Below are 23,408 nucleotides of genomic sequence, written 5' to 3'. Positions count from 1 at the left end.
ATGAGAAACGGCTGAAGCAGGACTTACAGATTTCCTTATTTACTGACATTTTACATGGCAGGCTGCATTTCCTGGTTTTCAGTGGTACCTCTGAACCGGGAGATCTGGGTTCAGTCCCACCTGCTCCAGAGTAATGTCGTCACATCTCTGAGGAGATATATTAGAAAATGTTTCTATCAGGAACATGGAATAATCAGATTAGCTCTGACCTGACTCCTGATCGGAAATCATGCTTGTTTCTTTAAAGAACCACAATCATCATGTTGGGCTAAATAGCCTCCTGTTGTGCTGTGACACGCTTTAAATGCTTGAAATTACTACAGTTCCCAACAACGATATAGTTTTCAAAGATATTACTCCTCTTATAACTTCAACCATTGTCAAAGCTGATACCATTGTCAAAGATAACCGCTCTCACAGAGTGAAGTGCTACTAAATGTAACAAACAGTAACAAGGACGATAATAGACTTCAGAAACAGATTGTGGAATTGGACAGGAACAGAACACAAAGGGATTTACAGCTGAGAATTGTGAAGTGATGCATTTTGAAAGGAAGAAAGAAGAAGTAACAAAATAAATTATAGAAGTTGGCAGTTGATACTGGAACAGAGAGCTGCGGAGTTGCAATTGTAGACACTTACAGAACAAATTACAGTTGTGGAGACATTTAGGATCCGGAAATAGTGCCGGGAAGTTATTTTAACCTTTTTAAACCAGTTGTTCACTCTCACCTAGAGTACCACTCTTTAGGAATGATGTCCAGCCCTTAAAGATGAAACAGAAGAGAGTTACTGGGATAATGTGAGAAAGAGAAATGTTAGTTCCATGGTGTGAGAAGGTGAGATTGCTCTCCACCCAGAGAAGATTAAGAGGAGATTTGACAGAATTGTTGAAAATCATGAACTGTTTAGTTATATGAGGAGAAAAATTGTAATAACTGATTAACACAAGTTCATAAGCACCCAAGGTAAAACAAGGAAAAATATTCTCACCGAATGTCTTCATATAAAATATGACGTAATGATTTTGAGTCAGCTTTCCACCCACCGTGATTGGAAGGTTTTTGGCCAGGCAGATATCATTAAAAATGAGATCCCTCATTGGGGCTGTTAACCTGGGCCAATCAGGGAGCCCTGAATGACAGATCTAAACAGGAGTGTCAGAGAGTCTCCTCACTCTAGGGGCTGGCACTGGACGAGCTGGTCAGAGTCCATGTCCTGTGCACATGTAAATAAAGGGTGAGTTGGTGATGGGATACCGGCCTCTGTTCAGTTAGTTCACCAACATCATCCCATGAGTTTCCAATAATACACAAGACAAGCAGGCACTGCCATTTTGGAAAGAACACAATCAGTAAGCTATTGAGTTTGTAAAAGTGACAGTTAACTGCAATGTCATGTTGCCCCATTCTCCTACTAATCTGTTGAGATCATTCATGAAATTGTCTGTGGACTTTCCCTTCTTTCAAGAATTTTATTTGTTTGAAGATTAAAATAATTTCAAAATTTGGCAGAAGTTCACTAATTTTGTTTTGGTTATATCACGAGAAGCTACAAAATCATCACCTTGCAGTCACAGTTGAATATAAAAGTTAACTCGTTCTTCAATATTTGATTTTGAATTTTTGTTTTAATAATTCCAAGCCAGCATTTATTATTCATCCTTAATTACCCAGAAGAGACAACCACAGTGCTAAGGGTTTGGGGTAGGTCAGACCAGGTAGGAATTTTATTTTCCTTCCGAAAAGAACATTAGTGAACCTGATCGGTGTTTTCCAACAATCACCAATGGTTTTTTTCGTCATTATTAGACGTTTAATTCTAGATTTTTATTGAATTCATATTCTACCATCTGCTATGGTAAGTTTTAACCCCAGATCCCCAGAACATTACCAGTGTGCCTGGATTAACAGTCCTGTGATAATACCACGAGGCCATTGCATCCTCCTAATGTTGAAGTAATTCTGTATCTTAAGAATTATTTTCTTTGAGTTGTCCAATTAAGTATTTTATTTCACCTACATCTCTCAACTACATCTTCCTGATAATATTATTCTTCCTTGTCTTGTCATTTGTCATATCTTAAAAATGTGTTTTTTTCCTCACTTAAAAAGCTTTGAATTGTTCAGTACAGTGTTGCTGGTGTGTAAAAGTGAAGGCTTCATCATGCCACTCACTTGTTAGAGGAGATAACCGGTGGGAGATTAAACTGAGAGTCACCACAGCTCAGGCAAGGGGTGACATTGAAGAGGTGAGATATCCATCATACCCTCAGTTTGGTCAGGAACTGAAGCCATGCTATTGGTGTTACTCTGTATCACAAGCCAGCCATTCAGCCAACTGAGCTGCACGGAAACATTTGTTGTGCAGGTGTCATCAAAATGGAGGATCTCATCCATCTGTGAGTGAAATGGAAGAGTCCAGGCATTTTGAAATAATTCAAAATCCAGGAGAACACTGAAACCACTAGATCCCCTGAATTCGTGAGGTGGATGATGTTGTAATAGTGGTAAATGCAATGATTGTAAAAATATTTATATACACAATGTATAATCGTAATAATGAAAAGTAAAGCATGGGAGAAGTATTGGACAAGAGTCTGAAAGAGTCAACACTAAACAGTGCCATTAGCATGAAACACAATGATGTTGTTATGAGGAGAGCCAGGAGGGGCCATAAAAAAGGCTTTGCAAGAAGGATTAGGGAGAACCCAAATGCATTTTACTCATACGTGAGGAATCAGGGAGAAGGTAGGGCCGATCAGGAATAGAGTAGGGAACTTGTGCATGGAGTCTGAGCAGATAGGGGAAGCCCTTAATGAGTTTTTTGCTTCGGTTTTCACAAAAGAAAGGGAACTTGTTGTCAAGGAAAACTTAGTGGAGCTGGGATACAGTCTTGACCAGATCAAGATTGATGAAGTTGATGTGCTAGAAATTTTGGAAAACATTAAGATTGATAAGTCTCCGGGGCCAGACCAGATTTATCCCAGGCTGCTCCAGGAATGAGAATGGAGGTTGCTAAGCCGCTGGCGAGGATATTTGCTTCATCACTCTCCACGGGAGTCATACCGGAGGATTGGAAGCAGGCGAATGTTGTTCCTCTTTTCAAGAAAGGCAATAGGGAAATCTCTGGCAATTACAGACCAGTCAGTCTCACGTCTGTGGTCAGCAAGGTTTTGGAAAGAATTCTGAGGGATAGGATTTATGACTATTTGGCAAAGCATAGTGTGATTAAAGGCAGTCAGCATGGCATTGTGAGGGGCAGGCCATGCCTCACAAATCTTATTGAGTTCTTTGAGGAGGTGACAAGACAGGTAGACGACGGTCGAGCAGTGGATGTAGTGTATATGGACTTCAGCAAGGCTCATTCATAAAGCCAGGAAGTATGGGATACAGGGTGATTTGGCTATCTGAATTCAGAAATGGATGGCTGACAGAAGGCAGAGAGTGGTTGTAGATGGAGAGTATTCTGCCTAGAGGTCAGAATTGTGTGGGGTCCCGCAGGGCTCTGCACTTGGGCCTCTGCTCATTGTAGTTTTTATAAATGACTTGGATAAGGAGGTTGAGGGTTGGGTTAGTAAATTTGCAGATGACACAAAGTTGGAGGTGTCATCGATAGTATAGAGGGCTATGGCAGGCTGCAGCATGACATAGACAGGATGCAGAGCTGGGCTGAGAAATGGCAGCTTGAGTTCAACCTGGATAAATGTAAAGTGATGCATTTTGGAAGGACGAACTCGAATGCTGAATATAAGATTAAAGACAGGATTCTTGGCAGTGTGGAGGAACAGAGGGATCTGGGTGTGCAAGTACATACATCCCTCAAAGTTGCTACCCAAGTGGATAGGGTGGTTAAGAAAGCATATGGTGTTTTGGCTTTCATTAACAGGGGGATCGAGTTTAAGAGCCGCGAGGTTTTGCTGCAGCTCTACAAGTCCCGGGTGAGACCACACTTGGAATATTCTGTCCAGTTCTAGTCACCCCACTATAGGAAAGATACAGAGGCTTTGGAGAGGGTGCAAAGAATGTTTACCAGGATGCTGCCTGGACTGGAGGGCTTGCCTGACAAAGAGCGGTTGAATAAGCTCAGACTTTTCTCTCTGGAGAGAAGGAGGAAGAGAGGAGACCTGATCGAGGTGTACAAAATAATGAGAGGAATAGGTAGAGTCAATAGCCAGAGACTTTTCCCCAGGGCAGGATTGACTGGTACGAGGAGTCATAGTTTGAAGATATTAGGAGGAAGGTATAAAGGAGATGTCAGAGGTAGGTTCTTTCTGCAGAGAGTTGTGAATGCATGGAATGCGTTACCAGTGGTGGTGGTGGAAGCAGAGTCATTAGGGACATTTAAGCAACTGCTGGACATGCACATGGATAGCAGTGAGTTGAGGGAAGCGTAGGTTAAGTTACTATATTTTACATTAGGATTAAATCTCGGCACAACATCGTGGGCCAAAGGGCCTGTTCTGTGCTGTACTTTTCTATGTTCTATGTTCAATGTTTGATGTTATATGGATTTATGGACCCAACCCTTTAAAATCCTTTCGTAACTTGTAATCTAAAGTACAGTAACTGCATCCATTTGAAAATCTGTAAAAGGCTTTTATTAGAGATTAGAAGCAATTGCTCCTGATCATTGTTTAGAATCATTTGTTGATGTGACCACTCCAGATATGATTGTACTTAGGAACCTCAGTCAGCAGTAAGTAACGAGACAGTATTATGAATCATTCAGAGACTTTACTGAGCGAAACACTAGAAATCACACTTACTCTCCTTCAGCTGTGAAATTTCATTCCTAAGTTCGGCCATGAAGGGTTTCGTCTGCTCGGAGGTTCCTCGAGCTGCAAGAACATCAATGAGAAAATCTCAGAGAAATGTTGAAGCACAGAAAGTAATTCATGCCAGATCTCTATACGAGGAATACAGCCTGTTTCTCACTCTGCTGCCTTACACTATCATTTCTTTTTTCTCTTCAGCTGCTGATATTGTTCTCTTTTGAAAACCATGATTGAATCGGCCTTGCTGTGTTCTTCCAGCCTCCTGTCTGTCTATTTTTGGATTCCAACATTTGCAGTGTTTTTGTCTCTAACCAACTTGGTCAAACTCTCCAGATCTGAACCAGTCATTGTCGAAACCAGGTGACCCATGGCACTGTTCGTTCCTTTCCGAATCGTCTAAGCTGACATTGTCACTCAGACGAACAATCCCTTCATATTGATTCTGTCCAGCCTTCTTGCAATTTTGAACACTTGGATTAAAACTCTCTTGAACATTCTCAGGAGCAACATTTCAGATCAAGTAGCAGAGTTTGGAGAACAAGATCAGTCTTGGCTTTTCATTAGATTATCATCGAATCAGAGATCATTGATTCCCTACAGTGTGGTAACAGGCCCTTCGGCCCAACAAGTCCACATCAGCCCTCCGAAGAGTAACCCACCCAGACCCATTCCCCTACCCTATTACGCTACATTTACCCCTGACTAATGCATCACTCACTTCCACATCCCTGAACACTATGGGCAATTTAGCACCCAATTCACCTAATCTGCACATTTTTGGACGGTGGGAGAAAACCAGAGGAAACCCACACAGACACACGGAGAATGTGCAAACTCCACACAGGCGGTCACCCAAGGCTAGAATTGCACCTGAGTCCCTGACACTGAAAGACAGCAGTACTAACCACTCAGCCACCATGCCACTGGAGAGAGTTAGGAGAGATCGTTATGGGTGAAATCAACAGAAATTATATCAACTGGTTGGTGAGCTACCTTTTAACTCGAGATCTGCAACTGAAAATGATCAGTTCAACAAAGGAATAGGTTCAGAATTCCTTTGTGCAAACTATTTTACAACGTGTCATCAGAACCAGGTAAATGGGTGGAAGTGGAGTTCAGATCAACATTCAAAGGGGGGGCTTGGTCAGATATTTCAAAAAGAAAACGGAGAAAATACAGAGCAAAGATCAAGAACCAGAACAGTGCAGTCCTGAAGGAGGGTTCCACCTGAAACGTTGCCGCATCAACCTCCTGATACTCCCCAGCAGAAAGTGAGCACTGCAGACGCTGGAGATCAGAGCTGAAAAATGTGTTGCTGGAAAAGCGCAGCAGGTCAGGCAGCATCAAAGGAGCAGGAGAATCGACATTTCAGGCATAAACCTGAAGAAGGGCTTATGCCCGAAACGTCGATTCTCCTGCTCCTTTGATGCTGCCTGACCTGCTGCGCTTTTCCAGCAACACACTTTTCACTCCTGATACTCCGGGGCTTGCTGTGTTCTCCCAGCCTCCTCCAAGTCTGTTCACTGGAGCATGAGCAGCCACAGACAGGAAGGTCCATGTTGGATCAAAGTGAAGAACTAACATCCCAAGCAACAGAAGGCTCAGGGTTGGGCTAATGCAGAATGGAGGGATATCCACAAAATTAGACCCAGTCTCATGTTTGTCTTTCCAGTGTAGAGGAAACCACATCACTGCAGCAGCAAATGCAGTGTATTAAATTGAAAGAATTACTAATTTCACTTGAAAGGAAGATTTGGATCCATGACTAAACCACATTCTCGGAAGGATGTGGTAGCACTGCAGAGGGTGCAGACGAGATTAACCAGGATGCTGCCGACACTGGATTGTCTCAGGAATGAAGAGAGGTGGGACAGACTGGAATACTTTCCTGAGAGCAGAGGAGACTGAGAGGAGCCATGACTGAGATGAGGGGCTGATCTGTTAGTCAGGCAGAAACCTTTTCCCTAAGATGAAGAGATCAGTGACTCAGGGCAGAGTTTAAAGTAGGGGCAGAAACTTTAGAGAAGCTGTGAGGGAAATACTTTCTTTTATTCCGAGGAGAGAGGGAATCTGGGACTCATGACCTGTAAGTGTGTAGAGACAGAAACCCTCATCACATTTTATAAATATTTCGATGTACACTTGTGATCCCAACGCATGCAAGACTATGGGGCAAGTTCTGGAAATTGGGATTAGAATAGTTAGGTGCTGTATCTGATCGGTAATGGGGGTTGCTAAGACTTCACATATCTCGAACCCCTCTTGAAAACATTCAATGTTTGACCGGAACTGCTTTCTGTGACAGAGATTCCCACAGGATCACCACTCTCTGGGTGAAATGATTTTGCCTTATCTCTGTCCGAAATACCCAATCCTGTATTATTAAAGTGTATCCCCTGGTGCTGGACTCCCCCACCATTGGGAACATTCTTCCTGCATTTACCCAGTCTAGCTCTGTTAGAACTTAATAGGTTTCTATGAGACTCCCCCTCATTTCTCTAACTTTCAGTGAATATAGCCATAATGGATCCAATCTCTCTTCATACACATCACCCTGGTAAACCTTTCCTGTACTCCCTCCATTGCCAGAACATTCTTCCTCAGATAAAGAGTCCAAACCTGCACAGAGTACTCCAGATGTGGTCTCACTCCAGCCCTGTACAATGGCAGCAGCGCACCCATGCCCCTGGGCTTGAAGCATCTCCCGATGAAGGCCAACATAGCATTTACCTTCTTCACCTCTTGCTGCACCTGTATGGTGACCTCAGCGACTGGTGCACAAGGACACCCAGGTCCCACTGCACACTCCCCCCTCTCCCAGTCTATTACCATTCCAATTAGAACCTGCCTTCCCAAAGTGGAGAACCTCACATTTGTACACACTATACTGCCTCTGCCTTGCACCTGCCCACTCACTCAGCGTCTCCAAATCACCCTGAAGCTTTGAAGCCACCCGGTTTTGCAGCAAACTTGGTGATATTACATCGAGTCATTGAGGCCTACACGATGGAAACATGCCCTTCGGCCAAAACTGGTTCATGCTGACCAAAAGGTCTCTCCACGCTAACCCCATCTCCCTGCATTTGGCCCATATCATTCTAAACCTTTCCTAACCTAACCTTTGTCCAAATGCCTTTTAAATAATTTTAACAAACCCACATCAACCACTTCTAATGGCAGCTCATTTCATATGAGTCCCACCCTCTGTGTAAAAATGTTGCCCGTCAGGTTCCCTTTTATTCTTTCCCTCTAAAGTTAACCTGATGCCCTCTAGTCCTTGATTCCCCAACCCTGGGAAAAAGACTGAGTACATTCACCTGATCCATGCATCTCATGATTCTTATACACCTCTACAACGTTGCCCTTCTGTCTCCTACTCTCTAAATAAAAAACGTCCTAGCTTGTCCACCCTCTCCCTATAACTCAGACCATTGAGTCCCGGCAACATCCTTGCATAATTCTTCTGCACTCTTTCCAGTTTAATAACATCCTTCCTATAACAATGTGACCAAAACTGAACACAATACTCCAAGTGCGGCCTCACCAATGTCCTGTACAACTGCAACATAACTTCCCACTTTCTATACTCAATGCCCTGACTGATGGAGGCCAGTGTGCCAAAAGCCTTCTTCACTGCCCAGTCTACCTGGGACTCCACTTTCAGAGAGCCGTGCACCTGAATTCCAAGGTCCCTCTGTTCCACTACACTCCTTAAGCCCTAAAATTCACCATGAAACGCCTACCTTGATTTTACTTTCCAAAATGCAAGACCTCACTATCTATATTAAACTCAATTTGCCATTTCTCAGTCAAATTACCCATCTGATCAATTGTAATTTCTCATAACCTTCCTCACTGTCCATGATATCGCTTATTTTATATCATCAGCAAACGTACTAACCCTGCCTTGTACATTCTCATCCGAATCATTGGTGTCGATAACAAACTGCAATGGGCCCAGCACCGACCCCTGAGGCACTTCACTGGTCAGAGGCCTCCAATCCACCAAGCATCCTTCCACTATTACCCTCTGCTTCCTACCATCAAGCCAATTGTGTATCCAGGCTGCCAAGCTCCCCCTGGATTCCATGAGATCTAACCTTCCAGAGCAGCCTTACCAAAGGCCTCATCCAGTTTCCCCATCTAAATCAGTGATTAACATGGTGAATAACTGGTTTCCCAGCGCTGATCCCTTGGTGGCTCACTCATTACTGCCTGAAACTTCGAAAACGTCCCATTTATTCAGGCTCTTCGGTTCTTTTCTGAAAATGCAGTTCTCTATCGATGTCTGTGCACCATTTCCAGTCCTATGTGCTTTAATTTGACATGCTCATTTCTCACATGGGACTGAGTTGAAACTTTCTGTATGTTCAAGGAAACCACATTAACTGGCTCTATCTTATCAACTCTATTAATTACATCCTCAAATGTTCCAGTAGATTTCTCAAGCACGATTTCCCTTGCCCAAATCCAGATTGACTTGGCCTGATGGTGACAATGTTTTCCAAGTGCTATGGTCTTCCATCATGTGTACCCTTCCACATGCAAGCTGCCTTGATTTCTCCCTTCAACAGGGACTGACTTAGCCTCTCTCAAAACTGTCCAGCTTCCAGAGTTTCAATTAATCTTTCAGTTTACTCTGTGCCTTCAGGGGTCAAGGATCGCAAGCTTCATCAACGAATGGGTGTCAACACACATCCACAATCTTCCTTCCCCATCATTCTCTCGAACTACCTGTCTTCTTTGAATTCCACTCCTTGGCTGGGTTTTTACAATCGTTTCTGACCTGATGCACTCTGATCCTCAATTCTCTGCCTTCGTAAAGACCTCAGCTTACTCAACTTACATATCAATCTCAACAATGCTAAGATCTCTTCTGTTGTCTCCATCTCCATGCCCACTGGTTTGATCAGGAGTCATCCCACCAACAAAAACAATCCCTTCACCCGTCTCCAACAGTTTCCCTTCAGCTGGTGACCAAGCACCCCCTACAGCATCACCAGTATCTTTTAACTGTGAAGCACTACCATGAGGGTGGCCACCCTCAATCTCTCTGCTCGTCTCCCTCACGCACTAGTGTGTCTCCCTCTGATCCTGCTGCACCCTCTTCTCCGAAGTCCACCTCAAACATTGACACCATGTTGCTGTTGTTGCTTGACATAATGACCTCTGCCAAAGGCCAAACGGCAATTCCTCTGACCCCACCCTGGACCATGACCTCACGACTAATCATCAAGCTGTCGTGTCCAAAAGCAACCTCCAAACCGACCCCACCACCAGGGATATATTTTCCTCCCCTCCCCTATCAGCGTTCCGAAAAGACCACTCCCTCCGTGACTCCTTCGTCAGGTCCACACTCCCCACCAACCCAACCTCCACTCCCGGCACCTTTCCCTGCAACCGCAAGAAATGCAAAACTTGCGCCCACACCTCACCCCTTACTTCCCTCCAAGGCCCCAAGGGATACTTCCATATCCACCACAAATTCACCTGCACCTCCACACACATCATTTACTGCATCCGCTGCACCCGATGTGGCCTCCTCTATATTGGGGAGACAGGCCACCTACTTGCGGAACGTTTCAGAGAACACCTCTGGAACACCCGGACCAATCAACCCAACCACCCCGTGGCTCAACACTTCAACTCCCCCTCCCACACCACCAAGGACATGCAGGTCCTTGGACTCCTCCATCGCCAGACCATAGCAACACGACGGCTGGAGGAAGAGCGCCTCATCTTCGGCCTAGGAACCCTCCAACCACAAGGGATGTACTCAGATTTCTCTAGTTCCCTCATTTCCCCTCCACCCACCTTGTCTCAGTCCCAACCCTCGAACTCAGCACCACCTTCCTAACCTGCAATCTTCTTCCTGACCTCTCCACCCCCATCCCCACTCCGGCCTATCACCCTCACCTTGACCTCCTTCCACCTATCGCATTTCCAACGCCCCTTCCCCAAGTCCCTCCTCCCTACCTTTTATCTTAGCCTGCTTGGCACACTTTCCTCAATCCTGAAGAAGGGCTCATGCCCGAAACGTCGATTCTCCTGCTCCTTGGATGCTGCCTGACCTGGTGCACTTTTCCAGCAACACATTTTCAGCATAGACACTGTCACACAGACATTGTCACATTGACACTGTCACACAGACACTGTCACACAGGCACGGGCACACAGACACAGTCACACAGACATTGTCACACAGACATGGGCACACAGACACAGGCACACAGACACGGACACACAGACACTGTCACGCAGACACGGGTACACAGACACAGTCACACAGACATTGTCACACAGACACTGTCACACAGACACTGTCACACAGGCACGGACACACAGACACTGTCACGCAGACACGGGTACACAGACACAGTCACACAGACATTGTCACACAGACACTGTCACACAGACACAGTCACACAGACATTGTCACACAGACATGGGCACATAGACACAGGCACACAGACACGGACACACAGACACTGTCACGCAGACACGGGCACACAGACACAGTCACACAGACATTGTCACACAGACACTCTCACATAGACACAGACACACAGACACAGTCAGGTAACGAGGTCGATTAGCCTGATCTCAGTCATGGATAAGATCCCGGAATCCATTTTGAATACTGGGAAGTCCATGGTAAAACAGGGCAAAGTCAGGGAGGTCATGTTATCTACGTGGACTTCAAGAAGGTAAGTAAGGGCCCATGGTGTTAGAGGCAAGATGCTAGCATGGACAGAAGCTTGGCTGTCTGGCAGTAGGCAGAGAGTGGGGATAAAAGGGTCTTTCTAAGGATGGCAGCCGATGACAGGTGGTGTTCCGCAAGGATCAGCGTTGGGACCACAACTTTTCACTTTGTGCATTAATGATCTAGATGAACAGGAACTGAGTGCATTCTGGCTAAGTTTGCAGATGATACAAAGATAGGTAGGGGGACAGGTAGCATTGAAGAGGCAGGAGGCTGCAGAAGGATTTGTAGTGCTGGAAAAGCACAGCAGGTCAGGCAACATCCGAGGAGCAGAAGAATTGACGTTTCATCAGGAAGGGACTACGCTCAAAACATCAACTCTCTTGATCCTCAGATACTGTCTGACCTGCAGTGTATTTCCAGCACTACACTCTCGACTCTGATCTTCAGCATCTGAATCCTCACTTTCTCCTCCCTGCAGAAGGATTTGGTCAGGTTAGGAGAGTTGGCAAAAAAGTGGCAGTTGGAGTACAATGTGGGAAAAATATGAGATCATGCACTTTGGTAGGAAGAATAGGGACATGGGCTGTTTTCTAAATGGGGAGTAAATTCAGGAATCTGTAGTGCAAAGAGCCTTGGGAGTTCTAGTCCAGGATTCTCTCAAGGTAAACTTGGAGGTTGATTCAGTAATTCAGAAGGCAAATAGAATGTTGTCATTCATCTCGGAGAAGATTTGAAGCAGGGATGTACTTCTGAGATTCTATCAGTCTCTGGTCAGACCACATTTGGAGTATTGTGTGCAGTTTTGGGTCCCATTTCTCAGGAAGGATGGACTGGCCCTGGAGCGTGTTCAGAAGAAGTTCACAGAATGGTCCCAGGCATGAAAATCCTAACACATGGGGAACATTTGAAGACTCTGGGACTATGCGCAATGGAGGTTAGAAGGATGAGGGGGGATCTATTTGAAACAGTACTGTGGAGAACTAGCTATTTGGATACAGAACTGGCTCAAAGATAGAAGACAGTGGGTGGTGGTGGAGGGTTGCTTTATGGATTGGAGGCCTGTGCCCAGTGCAGTGCCACAAGGTTCGATGCTGGGTCCTCGACTTTTCATCATTTATGTAAATTACTTAGATGTGAGCAAAAGAGGTATAGTCGGGAAGTGTGCAGATGACACTAAAATTGGAGGTGTAGTGGAAAGCGAGGAAGGTTTACTTAGATTATAACATGATCTTGATCTGATTGGCCAAGGGGCTGAGGAGTGGCAGATGGAGATAATTTAGATAAATGCAAGATGCTGCAGGAATTATGCACTTAATGGTCAATTCCGAGGGAGTGTTGCTGAACAAAGAGACCTTGGAGTGCAGGTTCATAGCTCCTTGAAAGTCGAGTCGCAGGCAGATAGGATAGTGACAACGGCGTTTGGTATGCTTTCCTTTATTGGTCAGAGGATTGAGTATAGGCGATGGGAGATCATGTTGCAGCTGTACAGGACATTGGTTAGGCCACTTTTGGAATATTGCATGCTTTTCTGGTCTCCTGCCTTTCGGAAGGATGCTGTGAAACTTGAAAGGGTTCAGAAAAGATTTATAAGAATGTTGGCAGTGTTGGAGAATTTGAGTTATAGGGCGAGGTGGAATCGGCTGGGGTTGTTTTCGCTGGAGCGTCGGAGACTGAGGGGTGAGCTTATAGAGATTTACAAAATCATGAGGGGCATGGATAGGGAAAATACACAAGGTATTTTCCTTGGGATCGGCGAGTCCAGAACTAGAGGGCATAGGTTTAAGGTGAGAGGGGAAAGATATAAAGGAGACCTAAGGGGCAACTTTTTCACACAGAGGGTGGTGTGTGTATGGAACGAGCTGCCAGAGGAAGTGGTAGTGGCTGGTACAATTGCAACATTTAAAAGACATCTGGATGGGTGTATGAATAGGAAGGGTGTGGAGGGATATAGGCTGGGTGCTGGCACTAGATTGGAATATACGGTTGGCATGGACAAGTTGGACCGAAGGGTCTGTTTCCGTGCTGTACATCTCTATGACTCTATGATTCACTATAGAATACTAAATAGCATGTTCAGAGTAGATGCTAGGAAGATATTTCCATTTGGAGGAGAGACTAGGACCCGAGGGCACACCTTCAGAGTAATGGGAAGATCTTATAGAATGAAGATAAGGAGAAACTTATTCAGCCAGAGAGTGGTGAATCTTTGCTACAGAAGGCAGTGGAGGCCGGGTCATTAAGTATATTTAAGGTCGACATAGATAGGTTCTTGAGTATCAAGGGGATCAAGGGTTATGGGGAGAAAGTGGGAGCATGGTTGAAAATCGTATCAGTCATGATTGAAGGGTGAAGCAGACTCAATGAGCTGAATGCCTAATTTCTGCTCCTATGTCTTTTGTCTTAAATATAAGGAAGTATGAGGCATTCTCCCAGAGTGGAGGGGCCGCTTACTGGGGGACACAGGTTGAAGGTGCTGGGGGAGAAGTTTAAAAGAGACATGCGAGGCAGGTTTTTCTCACAAAGGGAGGTGAGTGTTGTCAGAGGAGGTGATGGAAGCAGATACAATCACCGTATTCAAGAGGCACCTGACCGAATCCACGAATAGGAAGGGAATCGAGGGATGTGGATCCTGTAAGTGAACGCAGTTTGACTATGAAAGGGCAAAATGTGTCAGCGCATTTTCTTTGTTCTTGTTTGTTTGTACGGTTAGACACACAATCGGAACAATGATCTGACTGCAATTCCACTGATAAACCATATCAAGTGAAGAGCGAGGTTTATCTTAGTGACTGTTCCCGAGTGTATGTCCTCTGGGAATCAAGATACCATATCCATAATCGTAACAGCACACTAATGACACAGAGGGCTGGAGTACAGAAAAAGGCCCTTTGGCCCATCACATTGGAGAAGGCTCATGGGAGGTGCAGGAAGCCACATTGGATCTGTTTTACTGTAAGGAGCCTGTTTGGCAAGGTGGATGGACTTAGAGCATTGATCAGTATGTGGGACCATAATACGATTGGCAAGTTGGATTGACTTAGAGCTTTGATCAGTCTGTGTGACTGTGACATGATTGCAATCGCTGTGACACGGTTGACATTCCAGGATCCAGGAGTTTCAGGCAGGATAATGGAGACTGCCCGAGAGCCGGGGGCATTGCTTTATTGATAAAGGAAACCATCACTGCAGCAATGAGAGAGGATGTCAGAAGACTATTCAAATGAGGCCACCTGGGTAAAACATAGAAATAAAGAAAGGATGATTACTTTGCTGGAACTAAACTCCAGGCCTCCCAACAGGCAGAGGGAGATGGCGGAGTTGATCACAGGAAGGAATGAGAGAAGCAGCGTTACAGTTGTAGGGATTTCAACTTTGCTAATATTAACCAGGATCAACTAAGTGCTTTAAAGTTTTAAAGTGCATTCAGGAGAGTATTCCCTGCTCTTATGTCGACAGTCCTACTAGAGGTAGAGCAGAGCTGGATCTAATCCGAGGGAATGAAGCCAATCAAGATATTTGAAGTCTCAATGGTCAAGCATTTGAGAGATAGTGACGATAGCTCTGTACATTTCAAAGTCATTATGGAAAGGGATAAGGATAGTGCAGACGTTAAGTGCCATTTTGGAGTTAAGAAAGCCCAAACCAAAATACAAAAATATTTTTATTGGCTTGGACCACATCAGGATGCAGTTGACCATCATGGATATGTCTCATATATTTCCAAGGAATCATTCCATTATGCAATATGATGGCAAAAAGGGAAGACCAATTTTAACAGCATTATATGGAACCTGGCAAACATAGTCTGGGAGCAGCTACATTTGGAAAGTGGGTGAAATGTGGAGTTGCTGGTGTGGGACTGCGGATGGACAAGGTCAGAGGTCACATGACACCGGGTTATAGTCCAACGGTTTATCTGAAATCACAAGGTGTCAGAGCGCTGCTCCTTGATCAGGTGAAGGGAAAGTGAGAATATAGAGATATGATGATACTATGGCTTCAGGAGTGTATTTTGTCCTGTTTTTGTTGTGAAGAGAGATTAAGATGGAATTGCAGAGCAGTCTACTCAAAGAGCCCAGTGGAAAATTTGACATGGAGTAATAGAGAACTTCTCGCTTCGGAAAATACAGTTTATCCTTGGCAATGATATAGCTGGGTCACAGGTGGGAGTAAGGCCTACTTTGGTTGAAATGCCAGTGGAACATCAGGCACTGAGGTGTTATAGGACGTATATCCTGGGAATTTTCCTAACTTTGTGATAACGAGGTCACAACACCACAGGTTGAAGCAGGAGTAGAAATCAAGGACTAAAGATAAGGAAATTGAAGTTTATTTCTCAGACTGTGTTGAATAAAATGGTGGAGGAAAAGCAAGAACAGCCAGAGGACAAAGTGGTTATTTATAGTTCAGAGAAATTAGCTGAATTACAACAGAGAGAGGAAACACTAAAACATTGTATCAAAATATGTTCACAGAAAAAGAATCCGAGTGTGTTCCAGTGTTATTATCTTAAAAATGATGTCTTGATGAGGAAATGGACACCACGCCATGTTCAGGTGATGAGAACGAGGCAGACGTTCATTGAGTCGTATTGCCAGTGAGTTCTAGAAAGGAGGTATTGCAGATAGCACATGTATTTCCAGCAGGTGGTCATTTGGGGGGTAAGCAAAATACAAGCCAAAATCGAAGAACATTTTTATTGGCTTGGACTGCATCAGAATGTGGTTGGCCATAATGGAGGTGTCAATTAGATTGCCAGGAGCCATCCCATTATGCAATATCACAGTTCAAAGAATTGTAGGAGAGTTACTCAAAGGTTTCACCAGATATGGATGAACAACAGTCAGACCAAGGGTCCAACTTTACATCAAATGTGCAGGTTAGGTGAAGTGGCCGTGCTAAATTGCCCATAGTGTTCAGGGATGTGTACCTTAGTTGCATTCGTCAAGGGCAAATGTAGTGTAGGGGAATCGGCCAGAGTGGATGTCAATGTGAACACGTTTGGCCAAATGGCCTGTTTCCACACTGTCAGGATTTTTATGATTCTATGAAGATTATTCGAGGACGTTAAGGACAGCTTAGGAATAAAATTATTCAAATCTACTGCAAACAATCCAGTATCGCAGGGAGTACTAGAAAGATAACATCAGACATTAAGGACCATATTGAGGGCTTCTAGTCATGACTATCAGGATAATTGAGTTAAGGGAATTCCGCTTGTACCTTTTGCAATTAGAAATGCATCTAATGAATCAACTAAATACAATCGATTTGAATTGGTCTTTGGACATGATCTAAGAGGACTGCAAAAATTGATTTGTGAGTCAGAATTCAGAGATCACATATTTTGATTATCTGTCAAATTTTCAGGAATGGTTAAGTAGGGGGAAAAGTTAGCTAGACAGCATTTAAAAGTATATGATAAAACAGGAAGCAGACAAGAAATGACAAACTTGCAATGTTGCTATTGGAGATAAAGTGTTAGTGTTACTTCCAGTGATAGGTGAACCTGTAAAGGTAAGGTTTAGTGGACCTAATCAAGTCGAAAGAAAGTTGAATGAGGTGAGTCATTTAATAATTCACTCTCCCATTACCATAAAGCTGGGTTACTCAAGCCTGACTCAAGGAAAACTGGGAATACAAGCCAAGAGCACACCAGCCACACTGAAATGAGCTGGTAATCAGGTGAAGCAACAACATTGGGCTAGTTGCAAGACAAGCAGCATATCATACAGTGTGGAAACAGGCTCTTCACCCCAACAAGTCCACACTGACCCTCCAAAGAGCAAACCACCCAGACCATTTACCCCTGACTAATGCAGCTAATCTTTGGACTGTGGGAGGAAACTGGAGCACCCAGAGGAAGCCCACCCAGATGCGTGGAGAATGTGCAAACTCCACACAGACAGCCACCTGAGGCTGGAATTGAACCCAGGTCCTCAGCACTGTGAGGTAGTAGTACTAACCAGTGAGCAACCATGTCGCCCATGACAGGTATGAGCTATTCCAAAAGAACAGATTACAAGCTCCGTAGTCCTCCACTTGTGAATGGTGATGGACAATTGAAGAGCTTGCTTGAGGAAGAGGCTCCACAAATGTTCCTCCCCCTGCTGATGGAGGAGCCCAGCATATCAGGGCAAAAGATAAGGCAACACTGAGAATAATGAGTGGGGCATGTTGGTTGATATGATCTGCCAGTTGTTGGGACACGTGCCATACATGCCTGGCATCACACTGGCATTAGAATTTAACTGTCATATTACTTATTAGTGCGGTCGGCAAAACATCTGTTTGGTTTGAGAGCAGCAACCTGTCAGTGGAGAAAACCACTCGGATTTCCCACACAGCAGGATGAGCCAGTTAGCTTCCTGTGCCCATTTTGTCTGATATCCCTTCCCCTTGCAGAGTCATGTGGGCTGGCCTGGACACTGTTCCAGGTGAGCAGTGAGAGCTGAAGACTGCTGCCCATCAGTCAGCTTGTGCTGGCATCCTCAGGAACGTCTGTTCTCTGTTGGGGCTGATTCAGCAATTGGAAAGCCCTTTCTCAATGAGCACGCTGGGTACAGAGTTACACCAATTTAAGATAATCAGACAGGCCCCAGCACTGGGATGGAGTTGCTCATGTTTGAAGCTTCCTGCATACACTATCACAACTCTGTATTATGGAGACAAAAGGAATTTGTAGATATATGCATTTTATACAAAACGTGGTGTCCCAGAGACAACAGATTTTCCCACATTCCCAGAGATGTCAGATTTTCCCACATTCCTGGAGATGATAGATTTCCCTGCCTTCCCGGAGATAACAGATTTTCCTGCATTCCCGGAGATGACAGATTTTCCCGCATTCCTGCAAATGACAGATTTTCCTGCATTCCCAGAGACAACAGATTTTCCTGGATTCCCAGAAATGACAGATTTTCCCACATTCCTGCAGATGACAGATTTTCCTGGGTTCCTGGAGATGACAGATTTTCCCACATTCCCGGAGATGACAGATTTTCCCACATTCGTGCAGATGACAGATTTTCCTGGGTTCCCGGAGACAACAGATTTTCCTGCATTCCCGGAGATGACAGATTTTCCCACATTCCTGGAGATGACAGACCTTGGAGACCTGGAATTGCAATTGACAGTTAACTGTTATTACTGCCCCTCCCTGAGAAGAGAGGGCCAATAAATCAGCACGTTCTGTATAAAATGGTGCCTCCGTTTCCAGTCTGCTTCTTACATCCTCGGTTTGGTGAGTGCACGATGAGAAGCTTCAACATCTCGTCACAAGGCAGTGTGTCACCCAATAAGCAGCCTTTATTTCGATCAGTCCGGGAAAAAGCAGGGTAGCTGTGAGGGGGAGCTGTATCTTTCCAATTAAAGAACATAGAACATAGGACATGGAATATAGAACAGTACAGCACAGAACAGGCCCTTCAGCCCACGATGTTGTGCCGACCATTGATCCTCATGTATGCACCCTCAAATTTCTGTGACCATATGTATGTCGAGGAGTCTCTTAAATGTCCCCAATGACCCTGCCTCCACAACTGCTGCTGGCAACGCATTCCATGCTCTCACAACTCTCTGTGTAAAGAACCCGCCTCTGACATCCCCTCTATACTTTCCTCCAACCAGCTTAAAACTATGACCCCTCGTGTTAGTCATTTTTGCCCTGGGAAATAATCTCTGGCTATTGACTCTATCTATGCCTCTAATTATTTTGTACACCTCAATTAGGTCCTCTCTTCTCCTCCTTTTCTCCAATGAAAAAAGTCCGAGCTCAGTCAACCTCTCTTCATAAAATAAGCCCTCCAGTCCAGGCAGCATCCTGGTATACCTCCTCTGAACCCACTCCAAAGCATCCACATCTTTCTTATAATAGGGCGACCAGAACTGGACGCAGTATTCCAAGTGCGGTCTAACCAAAGTTTTATAGCGCTGCAAATGTTTGAACTTCATTGATGCTTTCATCATCCTTTGGTGCAAGTTTTCAAACATTGAAGCCCCGCATACAGAGTCTTCCAGATCGTGAGATCCTTTGCAGTCCATCCTCATTGCTCAGCCCCTGGCTGTTACTCGGGTTCTCAGGGACAGAGAGAGATTGGAAAGCCGTCTTTCAATTTCCTTTCAAGGCTGACTTGAATTACTGAAGTCAGTCAGAGCACCAGAACTGACTGCCTTTCCATCACCAACCTCCTCTGCTGCCTTTCCCTCTCCTTCCCATTCACTGTAAATCCCCACCACAAATATCCTCCATGCCCACTTCGACTCTGCATCTCCCTCAGCAAAAAACAAGCTCCACAATTCGCATGCTGTCCACATTCCTTCTCTCCTTTCCCTCTCCTCCAATTCCTTTCCTTTGTCCCCCACATTGTCCCTCCAGCCCTGCCCTTCACCTTTCCCTCCAATACCATCCTCCATTCCCCTCTTAAATTGCTTTCATTCCCAGCCATCTGCCCACCCTTCACTCTTTTCTCCCTCTCCCCTCTCTTCTTTCTCATTGCCCTCCACTTCCTCTTTCACCTGCCCCAGTGAACTCCCTTTCCCCCGCTCCCTCTTTCACCTGCCCCAGTGAACTCCCTTTCCCCCGCTCCCTCTTTCACCTGCCCCAGTGAACTCCCTTTCCCACATTCCCTCTTTCACCTGCCCCAGTGAACTCCCTTTCCCCCGCTCCCTCTTTCACCTGCCCCAGTGAACTCCCTTTCCCCCACTCCCTCTTTCACCTGCCCCAGTGAAATCCCTTTCCCCCGCTCCCTCTTTCACCTGCCCCACTGAACTCCCTTTCCCCCGCTCCCTCTTTCACCTGCCCCAGTGAACTCCCTTTCCCCCACTCCCACTTTCACCTGCCCCAGTGAACTCCCTTTCCCCCGCTCCCTCTTTCACCTGCCCCAGTGAACTCCCTTTCCCCCACTTCCACTTTCAGCTGCCCCAGTGAACTCCCTTTCCCCCACTCCCTCTTTCACCTGCCCCAGTGAACTCCCTTTCCCCCACTTCCACTTTCACCTGCCCCAGTGAACTCCCTTTCCCCCGCTCCCTCTTTCACCTGCCCCAGTGAACTCCCTTTCCCCCGCTCCCTCTTTCACCTGCCCCAGTGAACTCCCTTTCCCCCGCTCCCTCTTTCACCTGCCCCAGTGAACTCCCTTTCCCCCGCTCCCTCTTTCACCTGCCCCAGTGAACTCCCTTTCCCCCATTCCCTCTTTCACCTGCCCCAGTGAACTCCCTTTCCCCCACTCCCTCTTTCACCTGCCCCAGTGAACTCCCTTTCCCCCACTTCCACTTTCACCTGCCCCAGTGAACTCCCTTTCCCCCGATCCCTCTTTCACCTGCCCCAGTGAACTCCCTTTCCCCCGCTCCCTCTTTCACCTGCCCCAGTGAACTCCCTTTCCCCCGCTCCCTCTTTCACCTGCCCCAGTGAACTCCCTTTCCCCCATTCCCTCTTTCACCTGCCCCAGTGAACTCCCTTTCCCCCGCTCCCTCTTTCACCTGCCCCAGTGAACTCCCTTTCCCCCGCTTCATCTTTCACCTGCCCCAGTGAATTCCCTTTCCCCGCTCCCTCTTTCACCTGCCCCAGTGAACTCCCTTTCCCCCACTCCCTCTTTCACCTGCCCCAGTGAACTCCCTTTCCACCACTTCCACTTTCACCTGCCCCAGTGAACTCCCTTTCCCCCACTCCCTCTTTCACCTGCCCCAGTGAACTCCCTTTCCCCCGTTCCCTCTTTCACCTGCCCCAGTGAACTCCCTTTCCCCCACTTCCACTTTCACCTGCCCCAGTGAACTCCCTTTCCCCCACTCCCTCTTTCACCTGCCCCAGTGAACTCCCTTTCCCCCACTGCCTCTTTCACCTGCCCCAGTGAATTCCCTTTCCCCGCTCCCTCTTTCGCCTGCCCCAGTGAACTCCCTTTCCCCCACTCCCTCTTTCACATGCCCCAGTGAACTCCCTTTCCCCCACTTCCACTTTCACCTGCCCCAGTGAACTCCCTTTCCCCCGTTCCCTCTTTCACCTGCCCCAGTGAACTCCCTTCCCCCATTCCTACTTATCTGCCCACTACCCTTGACCCTTTCCACTTTCCTCATTATGAACTTTGATCATGTTGCCACTTTTTGAGACACATTCATTAAAGTCACTAGTGGCTTCAGCTTAATGAATAAAACCTGAAAAAGAGCTTCCTTCACACCTCCATCTGAAGCTCAATGTGCAAGGCACATCATTCCTTCTGCTTCCTTTTGTGTTTGAGCACAGTGTTCCCTTCCTCGTTCATTATTTGGTTCTCCAGTTTCCCAGAACCTGTAATGTTGAGAATGGCAGGAAAATCAACCAGGGATCAGGGACAAAAGCAGAACGTGCTTGCGGTCGCTGTGGCCAATAGGACTCAATATCGAGTTCAACAATTTTTGGGCTTGAACACCTTCTCCAGCCTTTACCCACCTCCGCAGCCCTGCACTGTCATAATGTGGGCTGCTTTCATCACAGCCAAACCAGTTTCACCTCCTAACAGTCCCTCTAATCAGGTGTTCCTTCTCTCTGGCTCACCACAATTCATCTCTTTGTCTGTCTAACTGCTGTTTTCTCTCTCTCTGTGTTGGCTCTGTCTCTGCCAATTGTGCAGTCTGCTTTAACTCTGCTTTCTCTACACTGATGCTGCAGGACTTGTTGAATTTTGGTTTTTCTTTCAGATTTCCAGCGTCTGCAGGTTTTTGTAGGAATCAGGGACATTGTCTCGTTGCTTCAGGAACATGAAGTAACACGTTAGAATGGTGCGTTTTGGCGAGCCCAGAGAGTTTGAAGTTTCCTGACATGTTCAGGTGAAACTGAATGGTGGATCAGAAAACCCAGATTAGCTCAAAAGGAATTTCCAAAAGTTCATATCTGAACAAATCTGTCTGTTTTGTTCAGTTATTAAATATGTGCCTAGGAGGCAGATAGACTTTAACACAAAATCTCGGCTGACATTCCCGTTGCAAAACTTGGTGTATTTAAAATAAAAGCCCTAATTAAAATGGCATAGTCCATCTCAGGCAGATGGTCCAATGAATGAGGAGTTTTCTCTGACATCCACATCCAACACTATACCTGCCTATTTTCTCCTCTGTAAAGTTATCATATTTTGCTCATGCGTCACAATCAACTGCTGAAATCCTTAACCGTACCTTTGTTCCCTGTTGAAGTGACTGTTCTAGCACCTACATTGCTGCTTAGAACACAGTGTTCAGCATCATTCACAACTCGTCAAATAATGAAGCAATCTCAGTCCAAACGATGAGGGACCTGGATAGGCTGAATACCTGAGGGTGAGGGAGCCCAAACCCAGAGGGTTGTGCTTTCGGTGAGAGGGGAAAGATTTGAAAAGGACCTGAGTAGAACCTTTTTAATGCAGAGTGTCGTGCATGTACGGAATGAGCCTCCAGAGGAAGTGGTGGAGGCTGGGACAATTCCAACATTTAAATGGCACCTGAATGGGTATATGAACAGGAAGGGTTTGGAGGGATATGGGCCAAGTGCTGGCAAATGGGAAGAGGTCAGATTTGGATGGCTGGTCAGCACGGAACGTTGAACCGATGGGTCTGTTTCCGGATCAAAGGCGGCTGGTGAACAGGAAATAGTACAGGAATAAATGGAACATCATGTGGTTTGCAACACAGTGTGTTACAGAAATCAGTCCTGAAGTATAAGTGCTCCTCAATTTATTCATAAGATCTGGATGAAGGAACTGAAGACAGGATTGCTACATTTGCTGATGACACAGGGACATGTAGGAAAGTCAGTTGTGAACAGAAACTAAGGAGCTCCAAAGGAGTATAGGTAGGTCAAGTGAGTCGGCAAAGATCTGGTAAACGGTGAATATTGTGGGCAAATGCAAACTTCTGCATTTTGGTAGGAGGAATTGTACAATCTTATCGAAATGGTGAGAGACTGCAGAGCTCAGAAATGGA

General features: G+C 45.7%; 1 pseudogene; it reads left to right on the top strand.

Annotated features, from left to right (window-relative positions):
- Positions 1-22,228, top strand: part of LOC148136437 (putative G protein-coupled receptor 139) — a 63,752-nt pseudogene extending 41,524 nt beyond the window's left edge.
- Positions 22,229-23,408: the final 1,180 nt, after the last annotated feature.

Source organism: Chiloscyllium plagiosum, unplaced genomic scaffold (assembly GCF_037043375.1).
Source record: "Chiloscyllium plagiosum isolate Xiang-an unplaced genomic scaffold, Cpla_swu_hap1 HiC_scaffold_45, whole genome shotgun sequence".
Taxonomy (NCBI): Eukaryota; Metazoa; Chordata; class Chondrichthyes; order Orectolobiformes; family Hemiscylliidae; genus Chiloscyllium; species Chiloscyllium plagiosum.
Note: the sequence above shows the minus strand (reverse complement) of the source record. Positions and strands in the feature narration are given on the sequence as shown.